At 48.8% G+C, this 13,514-nt stretch overlaps 1 protein-coding gene across 1 annotated transcript in view; it reads left to right on the top strand.

Moving 5' to 3' along the window:
* The first annotated feature begins 1,363 nt into the window (after positions 1-1,363).
* The window catches only part of SEMA6B (semaphorin 6B), a 191,634-nt gene continuing 179,483 nt past the window's right edge, over positions 1,364-13,514 (top strand). The window contains exon 1 of the mRNA XM_087703365.1: positions 1,364-1,590. The gene's annotated coding sequence lies outside the window, so the exon portion shown is untranslated. The remainder of the gene's footprint in view (positions 1,591-13,514) is intronic.

Raw genomic sequence — 13,514 nt, 5'->3', positions numbered from 1 at the left:
TTCCCACTCTGTCATCCTATTCTGTTCTTTTCAAACCAAGCTAAAGCGTTTGCTGCTCCTGGAGATCGTTCAAAAATAAGAGAAAGCAAGAAAGGAAAGGGATTAAAAACGGAATCCTCCAACCACCCTGCTTCGCTGTGCATGCAGTCCTCGACTTACGACCATTCATTTAGTGACTGATAAAGAAGGTTGCCTTCTTCTATAGTGTCCACAGTCCAAATCTTTCCTGGCCCTGCCTCATCTTTGCCAAGTAAAGTAGTTAGGGAATTCAGGTAGTCCTCAAATGATAACCATTCCGTTTAGTGACCATTCGAAGTTACGATGGCACTGCCGAAAGTTGACTTAGCTTTGTTTTTCACACTTACGACCGTCGCAGCATTCATCCACGATCACTTGATCAAAAAATCCAGATTCATTTTAGGGCCATTGCAGGATGTGTGTGTGTGTGTGTGTGTTTCCACCCGTGATCCCCTTTTGAGACGACCTGAGCTGCCAAGTCACTTTCATTTCACTCCCTTAACAACCGCAACGATTCGCTTAACGACCACGGCAAGGAAGGTCTTTCAAAAAGGGGCCACGAGGCTCCCTCCCCCGCCGCCTTGTGCGGGCGGGAAACTGGGGGGGGCGGGGGACGGGACAGGGCACGCGCCTCCCTCTCGGTCGCAAGTCGAGAACCTCCGTCCCAGCTCCGCCCCCTCCCCCCCTCCCCCGCCGCCAAAAGCCATTCCGGATCCGTGGCTTTTGAAGCCAGCCAAAGGCGAGACGGAGGTAAAATCCAGTCCGGGTTTTGCCGCCGATCTCTTGTCACTTTTTGCAAGCCGCGCTGCTTTGCTGGCGGCCGGTCCGGGATCTGCGTTGCTGCCGCCGCCGCCGCTGGAGCAGAAGCGGAGCCGGGTGGGGTTGGATTTGGGTGGGTGTGGGTGGGATTCTCGCCCCCCAGCAATATTGCTCTTCCCCCCCCCCGGCCCTGCCTCTGCTCCCCCCCCGTTTGATCTTCCCCACCTAGCAGCTGAAACCCAAGAAGGGGTGGGGTGGGAGCCCTCCAGAATCAGATTAGAGACCCCCCCTCTCTTCCCCCTGCACAAACACTACCCCCCCTACACACACACCATCCACCCCCCCTTTTCCCCCTGGGGAGGGGTTTGCTTTTATTTCAATTTTCATTTTTTTTGTGGCCATGGCATGATAACCGACTTGGCAGCCACTTGCTGGGAAGGAGGAGCGGAGGAAGAGGAGGAGAGGGGGTGGTGGGAAATAGAGGAGGGGGCGCGTTTGCTTTAAATTTCCTCTTTTCTCCCCCCCCCCTCCCCACCCCGCCCTCCCCCTTCTGCTCCAACCCCGGCTCTTGTCTCTGGGACGATCGCAGACAAGCATGTGAAGGCTGGGGGACAGGTGGAAAGGGAGGGGGGGGCGAAAGAGAGAGGGGAGGGGAGAGGGAGGAGGAAGAGGAGGAGGAGGAGTTCTCCGCGGACCCCCCCTCCCCTTTTCCCTTCCTTCGCCTTCCCCTCCCCTCCAAAGCCTTCCGAGAGTTTGGGGAGCCAGCCATCAACTGCAGCCGCGACCAGATTTCAAGAGATCTCCAGTCCAAAGGTAAGACTAGATCCCTTCTTTCCGGGGGAAGGTTGGGGAGGGGGGGCGTTTGTCGTATTCGCGTGGGGAGGGGGGGGTCTCTTTCCGCCTTCCCCCCCTTAAAAAGAGGGGGGGAGCAGTGTTTCCTTTCATCCCTCTCATTCCTCTTCCTCTCTCTCCCCCCCTTTTGCAAACTTTATAGGATCTCATTTGAAGAAGAGGTGGGGGTGGGTGGGAGATAGGATGGGAATTGCGCAAAGGACAGCCCCCCCCTCACCTCCCCAAATTTGCTTAAAAAATAAAATAAAAACCCGGCTCGGGTTTTTTCAAAGAAGCGAGAGAGAGAAAGAGAGGAGGGGGAGAAAAAAAACCTACATAATTGGGTCTGGGGGCTTTGGGTGGAAACCCCCCCCCTTCCCCGGCCGCCTTGCCGCTGCTGTCCGAGGGGCTGCTGGAGATGGGTGGCAAATCCGTCGGAGCCGATTACAATTTGCCGGAGAAGCCCAGCTGGCCCCCTTCCTCTCCTCCTTCCCACCCCACAGCAGCCCCCCACTCTCAATTCTTGCCATGACTTTTGAAAGGGTGCTTTTGAAACCGCGGCTGAATTGCTGGAGCCAGCTATTATCCTTGGACCTTGGGGGCTTTTTTTGGGGGGGGGGGGGAGAGGCTGGCTGGATCCTTGCGCGTGGGTAGGGGACCAACCCTGCTCCTTTGGTTGGGGGCTTTTGCGGGGGGGGGGAGTGTGAGAAGAGGTTTGCAGCAAAGGATGCTGTTTGTCTTTGGCTTGGCAGCCTCTTTTGGGGGGGGACCCTGAATTATTATTATTATCCCCCTCACTCAAATTATAGGAGAGAATATTTAAACAGGGTTAATCCCTTCTGATCTTGGCCATTGTCAGTTTGGGGAGTGGGGGGAGGCCGAGCCTCTCTGGTCTCCCCCCTCCCTCTCTCCCTCCGTCCCCCCCAAAAGCCAGACCCCCCCCCCCAGATCTTGCTAGAACCGGGGAGGCTTTGTAGAAACGGAGGCGACCGAAGGAAGAAGAAGAGGATGGTGATGCAGCCGAGAAGGAGAATCGAGGGAGGGAGGGACGAGGCTTGGAAAGAGGTAGCACAGGCCAAATCACCCACCCACCCTGGGCTCCCAAATCCTGTGAGCCGCCCCTTTCTTGAAGAACCTAGGTGGATGGGTGGAAGAAGGGAGGAAGGAGGGAGGAAAGAGGGAAGGGAAGAAGAATGGAAGGAGGGAAGGGAAGGAAGCGGGAATGAGGGAGGGAGGGAAGGAAGGAGGTAGAAGTGAGAAAAGGAAGGGAGGGAGGAGAAAGGAAGGGAAAAGGGAGGGAGGAAGGAAAGAGATGGGGAGAAAAGGAAGGAGGAAGGAAGGCGGGAAGGAGGGAAGGAAAGACGAACGAAAGAAGGGAGGGAGGGATAGGAAAGGAAGCGGGAATGAGGAAGGGAAGGAAGGAAGGAGGTAGAAGTGAGAGGAGGAAGGGAAGGAGATGAGGGAGGGAAGGAAGGAAAAGGAAGGAAGGCGGGAAGGAAAGAAGAACGAAAGAAGGGAAGGAGGGATAGGGAAGGAAGAGGGAATGAGGGAGGGAAGGAAGGAAGGAGAAGTGAGAAAAAGGAAGGGAGGAGAAAGGAAGGGAAGAGGGAAGGAAGGAGATGAGGGAGAAAAGGAAGGAAGGTGAAAGGGAGGCGGGAAAGAGGGAAGGAAAGAATAACGAAAGAAGGGAAGGGAAGTAAGCAGGAATGAGGGAGGGAGTGAAGGAAGGAGATGGAAGTGAGAAAAGGAAAGAAGGAGGAAGGAAGGCAGGAGAGGGAAGAAACAAAGAAGGGAGAAAGGGAAGGGAAGGAAGCGGGAAGGGGGGAAGGAAGGAGATGGAAGTGAGAAAAGGAAAGAAAGAGGGAGGAAGGCGGGAGAGGGAAGAAATGAAAAAGGGAAGGGAAGGAGGGAAAGAAGGAGATGGAAGTGAGAAAAGGGAGGAAGGGAAGGGAGGGAAGAAAGAAGGAAAGGGAAGTAGGGAGGGAAGGAAGGAAGAAGGGAGGGAGGGGAGTAGGTGGGGAAGGAAGGATGAAGGGAAAGAAAGGAAGGATGAAGGGAAGGGAAAGGAAGGAAGGGAGGGAGGGAGGAAGGGACCCAGTTGGTCCCATCCACTTATATCCTGAATATCTGGAGGAATGGGAGGCCCAGAAAACCAGCCACAGGCAATCCCCTCCATGCAGTCGTAAGGGAGGGGCAGATGGGACTCAATGCCAAGTCCGTCACAAAGTGGGGAAACAGGTGTGGGGGGGGGAGAAGGAGGAAGACCGCGGGAAAGAAGAGCCTTTCCTGTTTCCTGGTCCTTCTTCTGCAGGCCTCCCCACCCAGGGGTGTCAACCTCCCTCTCCTGGGTGGGGGTGAGGGGGATGCCCATGCTCCTGCCTTGGTTCCCCACTTGCGGCTCACTTGGGGTTTTCGGAGGACACAGGTTCAAAAGCAAACACCCAGGAAAGTGGGGAGATTTGCCCTGACCAAAAGAGGCCCAGGAACCCCACTTTTGACCCTGGTCTGCGACTACCACTCTTCTTCCTCAAGAACAGAACAGAATAGAACAGAGTTGGAAGGGACCTTATAGGTCATCTAGTCCAACCCCCCACCCGAGAGAGAGAGAGAGAGAGGGAGGGAGGGAGGGAGGGAGGGAGAGGGAGAGAGAGAGACCCAGAATAGACAAATACTCTTTGTATGCTCAGGGGAACCATGTTCTCGTGATTCCTTCTGTTTTCAGGCTCTTTGTGGCTTTGGGGATCGACAGGGCCTGGATCTAGCCCCCCCCCCCTCCCCATGTTTCTCTGCACTCCCCTCCCTCCCAGGAGGGACTGGGTCTCCAAATTGCTCAGGCTGGATTCACACAACCCTGTCTAGCAACCTTTGGTATACCCTTGCATTCACACGGTCTGTTAAGCCCAAGTGAGGCAATCCTTGGGTGGGATTTGGCATGGCATGGCCATTAAGGGAGGGAGGGAGGGAGGAGGGGAGGAAGGAAGGAGATGGAAGTGAGAGAAGGAAGGAAGGAAGGAAGGAAGGAAGGAAGGAAGGAAGGAAGGAAGGGAGGGAGGAGAAGGGAAGGAAGAGGGAAGGAGGGAAGGAGATGGAAGTGAGGGAAGGAAGGAAGGAAGGAAGGAAGGAAGGGGAAGGGAAGGAAGAGGGAAGGAGGGAAGGAGATGGAAGTGAGAGAAGGAAGGAAGGAAGAAAGAAAGAAAGAAAGAAAGAAAGAAAGGGGAAGGGAAGGAAGAGGGAAGGAGATGGAAGTGAAAAAAGGAAGGAGGGAAAGAGAAGGAGGGAAGGAAGGAAACGGGAGTGAAGAAAAGGAAAGGTAGAGAGAGAAGGAAGGAAGAAAAGGGAAGGAAGTGGGATGGAAGTGAAAAAAGGAAGGAGGGAAGGAAGGAAACGGAAGTGAAAAAAAAGGAAAGGTAGAGAGAGAAGGAAGGTAGAAAAGGGAAGAAAGAGAGAAGGAGGGAGTGAAGGAAGGAAGGAGGTGGAAGTGAGAAAAAGAGGGAGGGAGGGAATGCATGAATAAAACAAACTAACTAACTAAGTCCAGCCCTTTTGAGAACCCTCAGTTCAAAGTGCTGGAAAGGAGTTAATTGGGGAAACTAGGTTAAACTTGGTTTGTTTCAAAGAACGCATCTCTCATTTGTGCTTTGCAGGGCGGGGGGGGGGGGAATTGAGGAAGGGTCTTTTTGTACCTGGGAAACTTTTCCTTTCACCGTGCACCCTCCCCCCTTGAGATCTCGGCAAACATTGCATGCGCGGAGCGGGAGGCACGCTCTGTATATGCTCAGGGGTTCTCTTGGCCTGTTTGTCTGATTGGAAGCTGCAGCAGGGAATGCTGAATGTTTACGGGGAATCCTCGACTTACGACCAACATTGGGCCCAACATTTCTGTGGCTAAGGGAGACGCTGGTCCAATGACCTTTGCCCCATTTTACGACTTTGCTTGCCACCGTTTGTTAAGCGAATCATTGCAGTTCTCAAGGGAGTCAGATGGTTTTTAAATGTATATGGCTGCCCTGTGGACTTTGTCAGAAGGAAGGAAGGAAAGGAAGGAAGGAGGGAAAGAGGAAGGAAAGAAAGAAAAGAAAAGGAAGGAAGAACAAAAGGAAAGAAAGGAAGGGAAGAAAGGAAGGATGAAAAGTAGAGAAAGAAAGGAAGGAAGGAAGGAAGGAAGGAAGGAAGGAAGGAAGGAAGGAAAGAGGAAGGAAAGAAAGAAAAGAAAAGGAAGGAAGAACAAAAGGAAAGAAAGGAAGGATGAAAAGTAGAGAAAGAAAGAAAGGAAGGAAGGAAGGAAAGAGGAAGGAAAGAAAGAAAAGAAAAGAAGAACAAAAGGAAAGAAAGGAAGGGAAGAAAGGAAGAGGAGGATGGAAAGTAGAGAAAGAAAGGGAAGACAAAGAAAGAAAGAAAGAGGAAGGAAGGAAGAGGAAGGAAAAAAGGAAGGGGAGGAGAAAGGAAGGAAGGAAGGAAGGAAGGAAGGAAGGAAGGAAGGAAGGAAGGAAGGAAGGAAGGAAGGAAGGAGAAATGAAGCCAGAGCAGGAGGGAAGGAAGGATTGAGGAAGTGAGCCTGGGACACTGCAACCGTCATAAATATGACTCAATTGCCAAGCGGGTGAATTTTGATCACGTGACCCCAGGGATGCAGCCATGGTCGTAAGTGTAAAAAACGGTCATTGATCCCCCTTTTTAAAGGGCCGTCGTAACCTCAAACAGTCACTAAATAAACTGTTCATAACTCGAGAATTCCTTCCGTAAGGCTTTCTCCTTTTGTGATGCTCTTGGGAGGGGGGTGTTACAGAATACGGAATATAAAATACAGAATAGCAAGAGTTGGAAGGGACCTCGGAGGTCTTCTAGTCTGACCCCCGCCCTCTGCTCAGGCAGGAAACCCTTCACCGTTTCAGACCAACAGTTGTCCAATCTTTGTCTTACCCCAGAGCAAATTTTGTATGTGGGGGAGTGGGGGGGGGGCTGCAGGATTGAGAAGGGGGACGAGAAGGGAACGAACGACTCTTCGGCTTAAAGAGCAACGAGGCAGCTTAATCAGAGTTTTCAGTGAATCGTTGTCCTCTTGAACCCAGGGCTGCTCTCGTGATTATCAAACAACCCCCCACCCCAAAAAAAACCCTCCCATCCTTCTTAGCCTGCATTGTCGGCTTAAGACTGGCCCTTTAAACAGCTGCCTGCCCCAACGGGCACATTTTGGATCTCTGCCCGGGGAAGCAGGTTGGGTGGGTAGAGGAAGAAGGAGGGGAGGGGAGGGGAGGGGATGGGAGAAGCACAGGAGAAGCTGAGATGAGCTCACCATTTTAGCTTCAGTGGTAGGGGAACCCACGGCTCCTGAGCATGGCTGGAAGGCTGCTCCGAGTCAGCTGGAGAAATCTCTGTCCTGTTTTGCCCATAGGAAGCAACCCATTTCTGGCTTACTCGAACTGTTCGTACCGCTTTACGATGCCTTGGTAAAACCACACTTGGAAAACTGCTCAGGTAGAGTATAGGTGGTACCTGGCTCAACAGTGGTAACTGTGAAAGGGATCTTGGAGTCCTAGTGGACAACCATTTAAATAGGAGCCAGCCGTGTGCAGCAGCTGCCAAAAAAGCCAACACAGTTCTAGGCTGCATCAACAGAGGGAGAGAATCAAGATCACATGAAGGGTTAATACCACTTTATAAGGCTTTGGTAAGGCCACACTTGGAATGTTTGCATTCAGTTTTGGTCTCCACGATGTAGAAAAGATGGGGAGACTCTAGAAAGAGGGCAGAGAAGAGCAACAAAGAGGATTAGGGGACTGGAGACTAAAACATATGAGGAACAGTTGCAGGAACTGGGTAGGTCTAGTTTAAGAGAAAGAAGGACTAGGGGAGACATGACAGCAGCCTTCCAATATCTCAGGGGTTGCCACAAAGAAGAGGGAGTCAAACTATTCTCCAAGGCATCTGAGTGTAGAACAGGAAGCAATGGATGGAAACTAATCAAGAAGAGAAGCAACTTAGAACTGAGAAGGAATTTCCTGACAGTGAGAACAATTAATCAATGGAACAGAAGTTGCCTCCAGAAGCTGTGAATGCCCCAACACTGGAAGCCTTTAAGAAGATGTTGGATAGCCATTTGTCTGTAGTGGTGTAGGGTTTCCTGCCTAGGCAGGGGGTTAGACTAGAAGACCTCCAAAGTCCCTTTCCAACTCTATTATTCTATTCTACATTAGGATCCAGATTGTTGGGGACAATAGGCTGACTTTGTAAACAGCTTAGAGGGAGCTGTAAAGCAGTATATAAATCTAAGTGCTGGGGCTATTGCATCCAGTTTTGGCCACCACGATACAAAAAAGATGTAGAGACTATGGAAAGAGTGCAGAGAAGAGCAATGAAGACGATTAAGGGACTAAAACATGAAAAACGGTTGCAGGAATTGGGTATGTCTAGTTTAATGAAAACATGGAATAAGGGGGAGATTATAGCAGTCTTCCAGGATTTGAGGGGCTGCCCCAAAGAAGAGGGGAGTCAATCTATTTTCCAAATTGCTTCAAGGCAAGAAAATGGATGGAAATTAATCAAGAAGCAACCTGGAACCAATAGAGGAATTTCCTAACATTGAGCCCAATTCACCAGTGGAACAGCCTGCCACTAGAAGTTGTGGGTAGTTTTATCACTGGAGACTTTCAAGAAGAGACTGGACTGCCGTTTGTCAGAAATGTTGGTAGGGTCTCCTGCCTGAGCAAGGGGGGCTGGACTAGAAGACCTCTGAGGTCCCTTCCAACCCTGTTAATCGGTTGTTCAACTCTTGTTTATTCTATTATTCTGAACGTCTCGCCTCCATAAATTGTGGGTGCTCCATTACTGGAGGCTTTCAAGAAGAGACCGGACAATCATTTGTCTGGAATGGGATAGGGTCTCCTGCCTGAGCAGGGGGGGCTGGACTAGAAGACCTCTAAGGTCCCTTCCAACCCTGTTACTCCGTTATTCAGTCTGGGTTGGGCGAATAGTTTCTTAATTTCTCGTCTAGCTCGGATGCCGACATCCAGACTTCTGGAGTTTCTCAGAGGCCAAGAACTTGTGTTGGCTTGTGAACTGTTCTCCTGGGACCTGGTAGGTTGGCATTGGCCCAGCTGGCAAAAATTCCTCCATCTGACTTTTGCAGCCTCTGGGCTTCTGAAAAAAGTGACTTACGACCAGTTTTCACACTGGTTAGATCGAGGTTTGAGGGGAAGATCAGGGTTAGATCAAGGTTTCCCAACCTTGGCAACTTTATGAGGGGCGGACTTCAACTCCCAGAATCCCCCAGCCAGCATAGCTGGCTGGGGGATTCTGGGAGTTGAAGTCCGCCCCTCATAAAGTTGCCAAGGTTGGGAAATATTGTCATTCTCTATCAAATCTTAGGACTCCGGTAGTCCTTGACTTACAACAATGACTGCTCAAAGTTGCAACGGCACTGAAAAAAGTGACTTACGGCCGTTTTTTTCACACTTATGACCAACAACAGATTAGCAGAGTGGGGAGGGACCTTGTAGATCATCTAGTCCAACCCCCTCCCCCCCCTTGCAGGAAGACCCTACACCGTTTCAGTCCAAAGTCCACGGAGAAGCCACGAACAACCCCGTAACTCGCTTAACGCACTGCGCCGGTTAGCTTAACTCTGGCGCGCGAGGTCGCAAAACGGGGCAAAACTCACGTAACCACTGTCTGGCTTAGCAACGGGAATTTGGGGCGGTCGTTAAGTCGAGGATTACCTGTACAGCCCAATGTTAGCTGCATCAGCTCGGAAACTCAATCCCGGAGATGTTTCGGGGGAGCCCGCCATGGGAATTTGGCTCCTTTCGACCTTGGAGGGAAGGGGGCCTTGGAATTGGCCATAACCCCAGGACCCAAAAGACGTGAAAAAATTGGGAGAAGATCAACTTTGCAGATTTTCTCCAGCCGGATCTTGGGGAAGGGTCCTTTCTAAGCAGGGCAAGTCAATTAAAATTTTTAAAAAAATTAGATTTGTTCTCATCAAAGAGACCCTTGTCTGCCTCCCACTTAAGCTGACTTCTCTTTCGCCTACCAAAATCTCTCATTTGTTCGTTCGCTCCGGCTTCTTGGAATATTTTTTTTTGGGGGGTGATGGGGGCGAAATTCTCAAGATAAGCACATTCTTGAGATACGGAGCGGGCCTGGGAAAGCGATTTGCTGCGTGGCTGATGGAGATTTATGTCACCGAGGCTGCAGGATGACGCGGCAAGAGGCCGGGGGGAGAGAGAGGCAGCGGAGGGCTTCTTAAATGCTAAATATTGTTTTTAAATACATAAACCCGATAACAGCACACACACACCGCTCCCCTGGCCTTGCGAGTCAAAATTTTGCAAAACGGGAGGGCCGAGAGGTTGTGTTGCATCCCTACGAAATTTCGAGAGGCAGGGAAGGTGTTGTACATCTTCATTCGGATACGGTACAAGCTGCCTATGTGTGTTTGTGTGTGTGTGTATTTGCCTTGCCCTCTCTGCTTTCGGCACCTGGTACATCCCCTGTTTCCCTGGTTGAGGACTCCTATCACTTGCATTCCTCGTTCTTTAGGTCTTCTTGAGGAACAAGAAAAGTGATCGATTAGAATAGCAAGAGGAAGGCTGAAAAAGTATTTTTCAAAGAAGGATTCAAAATCCCAGAAGCCGTTACTTTTATTATTTGGGCCACTTGTATTATTGTATTTTATTTTTTATTATTTCATTTTTGTTATTTTATGTTATTGTTTCACTTTATTTTTTTTTCCTTCTCATTTCGTAAGACAGAATTACAGCAGAACAAAGTTGGAAGGGACTGGGAAGGTCATCTAGTCCAACCCCCTGCTTAAATGGGACAGCCTTATACGATTCTGGACAAATGGCTGTCCAGTCTTTTCTTTAAAATCTCCAGAAAGGGAGCACTCTCTAATTTAATTTAATTTAACTTTATTTTATTTTCATTTTCTTATTTTATTCATTTCATTATTTCATTTCATTAGGCAGAATTACAGAAGAACAAAGTTGGAAGGGACCGGGAAGGTCATCTAGTCCAACCCCCTGCTTAAGTGGGACACCCCTATACGATTCTAGGCAAATCACTGTCCAGTCTCTTCTTAAAAATCTCCAGAGAGGGAGCACTTTCTAATTTAATTTAATTTAATTTTATATTATTTTTATTTATTTCTTCTTTCATTTCATTTCATTATTTCATTTCCTCACACAGAATTACGGAAGGGCAAAGTTGGAAGGGACTTGGGAGGTCATCTAGTCCAACCCCCTGCTTCAGTGGGAGGGCCTATACGATTTTGGACAAATGCCTGTTCAGTCTCTTCTTTAAAATCTCCAGAGATGGAGCCCTCACAAATTTAATTTAATGTAACTTTATTTTTTTATTTCATTTTATTTATTTATTTTGCTTTACCTTATTTATTTTATTTTATTTTTTATTTTATTTATTTTATCAATTTCATATATACATTCACAATTATATGATATCATTAACTGTTATTAATAATATGTATTTATAACAATTTTTCCCTACTGTTGACAATATACTTGAAGATTGCTTTTTAACATCCCATAGATCCATCTTATCTTACAACGGTCCTACTTCTTCTTCCCTCCCTCCTCTTTCCTCCTCATTTCTTCTCTCTTACTCCCCTTCCTTCCCTCCCTCCTTCCCCTTCCCTCCTTCCTTCCCTCCTTTCTTTCTCCTTCTCTCCTTCTTTTCCCCCTTCCTTTCCTCCTTCCTTCCCCCCTTCCTTCTCTCCTACATTCCCTCCTTCCTTCCCTCCTTTCTTCTCTCCTTCTCTCCTTCCTTCCCTCCTTCCCTCCTTTCTTCTCTCCTTCTCTCCTTCCTTCCCTCCTTCCTTCCCTCCTTATGCTTTACCTTATTTTATTTCATGTCTTTTTAGAGTTCATTTTATTTTATTTCATTTTCGCTTTTATTTTATTTCATTTCATTTTAGATTTTATTTCATTTCGTTTCATTTTAGAGTTTATTTAATTTTAGAGTTTATTTTATTTTAGGTTTTTTTTTAATTGCATTGCATTCATTTTTCATTATTTTTTAATGCCACCCATCTCTCACTATTAGTGACTCCGGAGACACGGGTTCCCGGATAAGAATTCCAGATGAGAATTTCACAACTGGTGGGCTGAAAAATGTGGGCGTCCTTCTACAATAGATGATTGCTTTGTTCAAGGGGAGAATTAAGGGGGTTGCGTAGGAAAAAAAATATCTTCATGGCTAAACAATAACCAGGCCCCCAAATCTGTCCCATATGGCTACTGTCCAGATGTTGAGGCTACAGAGGTCAAAATTCCTAGCAAAAGGGATGAAATTCCAGAGGTTGCAGTACTGGGTTGGGGAAACTTTGAAGACAAGAATGGTAACCTAGCTGTTAGATCTGTGTTTGAGGGTTAGATCAGGGTTTGTTAACCGTGGTGACTTTATGAGGAGTGGACTTCAACTCCCAGAATTCCCCAGGCCTGGGGAATTCTGGGAGTTGAAGTCCGCCCCTCATAAAGTTGCCAAAGTTGAGAAATATTGTCATTCTCTATCAAAGCTTTGGACTCAGGTAGTCCTCGAAAATTGGATATGGGCGAGTCTCAACTTACGTCGGTTTGTTTAGTGACCGTTGGTTAGCGACGGCCCTAAAAAAGTGACTTTTGACCAGTTTTCACACTGGTTAGATCAGGATTTGAGGGTTAGATAAGGGTTTCTCAACCTTGGCAACTTTATGAGGGGCGGACTTCAACTCCCAGAATTCCCCAGACAGCGTAGCTGTCTGGGGAATTCTGGGAGTTGAAGTCCGCACCTCAAAGTTGCCACGGTTGAGAAATATTGTGTTAAGTGGTCATTCTCTTTCAAAGTTTTGGACTCCTCAGTATAGACAGTCCTCGACTTACAACAATTCATTTAGTGTCCGTTACAACGTCGCTGGAAAAAGTGACTTATGGCCGTTTTTCACACTTACGACCGTTGCAGCCTCCCCAGGGTCAGTTGATCAAAAAATATGGATGCTTGGCAACTGGCTCATATTTATGACGGTCGCAGTGTACCTGGACCCCCCCTTTTGCGACCTTCTGACAAGCGAAGGCAGCCGGATTTGCTTAACAACCGTGTGACCCACTGAACAATAGCAGAGATTCGCTTAACCACGGTGGCAAGAAAAGTGGTAAAGTGGGTGGGGGGGTTCACTTCATTGCCGTCCCGCTTAGGCACAGAAATACAGGGCTCGGTGGCGGTCGTAAGTGGAAGACAACCTGTAGTACTTTTAGAGCCGAGGTGGCGCAGTGGTTAGGGTGCAGTACTGCAGGCCACTTCAGCTGACTGCTATCTGCAGTTCAGCGGTTCAAATCTCACCGGCTCAAGGTTGACTCAGCCTTCCATCCTTCCGAGGTGGGTGAAATGAGGACCAGGATAATTGTTGGGGGCAATATGCTGACTCTGTAAACCGCTTAGAGAGGGCTGAAAGCCCTATGAAGCGGTATAGAAGTCTAACTGCTATTGCTATTGCTATTCTTTGGAGGTTCTGCGTTCGAGTGTGACCTGTCCTTGGGCAGCATAGACCCATTGTGCAGAAAGAAAGACTGATCGTTTTTGAGCTAGCTGGAATGTCTCTCTCCCAAGTCCTTTCCCCTCTGTGATTGGGGATTAAGACTCCGGAACTCAACTCTCCTCATCCACAACAATAACAAAAAAAAAAGGATAAAACACTTGTGCAAACTTTAACTGCAGTTTTTGGCGGTGCACAGAGGTGTTAATGAGGAGGAGTGGAAGGAGCCAGTTTAACCTGTGTAGGAATGCAAAGGGTGGGCCTTCCTTGAAGCCATGTCTCTCAACACACACACACGCCGGCCCCTCTTGGGCTGGGATTTCTACTGTCTGGGTTGAGCTCTGAAACGGGTTTTTTTTTTGGGGGGGGGGAAGGGGTTGAT

The sequence above is a fragment of the Thamnophis sirtalis genome, unplaced genomic scaffold (genome assembly GCF_051295495.1).
Source record: "Thamnophis sirtalis isolate CommonGarterSnake01/CBP01778 unplaced genomic scaffold, rThaSir2_p1.2 scaffold_1, whole genome shotgun sequence".
NCBI lineage: Eukaryota > Metazoa > Chordata > Lepidosauria > Squamata > Natricidae > Thamnophis > Thamnophis sirtalis.
Note: the sequence above shows the minus strand (reverse complement) of the source record. Positions and strands in the feature narration are given on the sequence as shown.